Genomic DNA, 1,799 nt, shown 5'->3' with positions numbered 1-1,799 from the left:
AACACGTGGGCGCAATTAATTATCAATTAATTGACATATCAATTAATACGCCATTTAGTATGTGTAATTGAGAAAAGGATATACAGTATATAATAAGAGCAATAGAATTCTAAGGACTGTATAACTCAGTGTTTTAATGCTTTGTTAGAGCATTCTCCTAACGGTCGCATTCTCCTTGAGTTCAAATCCATCATTCGATAACTATAACTGTACAGACAGATATTTAAACAGATAAATGACAAACTCTGAGAATTATATATATAGAATAATACATTGTATAGCATCCTGTGTGATATAACAATTGCTTAGCAAGGGAGTCTACTAAAAATGCTTGTTAGGTTGCTATAACTTACAGATCTAGTGATGTAAGTCTTGCTAAGCTGAAGGTATAACTTAAATGCAGTATCTACTTTGTACTCATCACTACAAATTTTATTTATCTAACTTATCAAGGGGATCTTCTTTAACAAGAGTACCATTTTGTGCAAACTAGAAATTCCACTGCCATACAGCCCACGACCAAAGTGATAATGGAAAAAAGAAAGCGTACTGTTGATTGTTAAAAAAGTAGTTCTCAGCAGGAATTGACAGAGTATAGCGTAAATGAGACTTGTTTGAGATGATATAAAATAAATTTGAGGGAGCACGACTCTAAAAAGGTGCAACTAACAATTTATTTTGGAGGTAATGTTGGGTTGAAACCAGGTATACAAGTAATTGGTAATTGTTGATATTACAATATCTGTTATAAGTAGGCTATACAGTATCTGTTAAATGTCACCCAGTCTAGTTTCCTCTCTTTTGCGTTGTAAGAATTGGTCATTGATAGCTAATCGAGTGATGCGCTCCCTAGCGAAGTTGTTAACAAGTAAGTCATTGATGTTTCGAATTCGAGAGAGATAGAGCAACAAACGATATTCCAGCGGTCATTCCGTGGTGGCCTATATCAATGACAGCTTTAGCCGTGTTAGGACCTTGACTCTTGTGTATTGTCAAACCCCATGCTAGATCGAGAGGAATGCCTCGTCATAAAGGGGCATTGTAGTTCGGCCCTAGCTTGTACATAAGTTGTAAAGAATTTCGACTAACGTCTTAAATACCTCAATGAAACTTTCGGTGATTGGACAAAAAAAACATGGGCTGATAAACTGTGCACCACAATTTCGTACCTGTAAATCGGTCTACGCCTCAAACGGTCTACGTTTATTACAGAAACCTTTGAATAAATTTGATTACAAGTAAACAAGGCCATAGACTGGTGAAATTACAAAGGTTTTCTCGTGAAATGCGCACTGCTAAATAGTTCTACTATCTGTCGCACGGCTTTATTGGTGTTTCAATTTTCGGTCTTAACTTTTATTAAACCGAGCTTTTCAAGCGTTTTGTGGCAATTTTCGTCCAAATAAATCAGTCTATTTGTGTATAATCCGATCAGATGGGTAAGTTTTAAGATAATAACGACGGTTTACAAAGACTTGGTAACATATTTAAATAGGTTTGTATGTGTTTTGCATCGTTATTATACTTTAATGACTCTACAAAACGATGGTTAAATTTGTTGACTAAATTTTGATACATTTTGGTTCGTCTCATTGTTGATGAATAATTTTCGGGAGTTGTGTGCACATGTGCATTTATCATAAGTCTCCCAACCAATCGCTTCACTCTGTTTGGTCGTGGGATTATCACCTTCATAAAGATAACCATTTGAGCCCTTTTTTGGTCTACCAGCATAAGTCAACGATGTTGTTGATCTATTGATTGTAGCTTTTCGATCAGCAAGCGACGGCGATCAATGG

The sequence above is a fragment of the Watersipora subatra genome, chromosome 4 (genome assembly GCF_963576615.1).
Source record: "Watersipora subatra chromosome 4, tzWatSuba1.1, whole genome shotgun sequence".
Taxonomy (NCBI): domain Eukaryota; kingdom Metazoa; phylum Bryozoa; class Gymnolaemata; order Cheilostomatida; family Watersiporidae; genus Watersipora; species Watersipora subatra.
Note: the sequence above shows the minus strand (reverse complement) of the source record.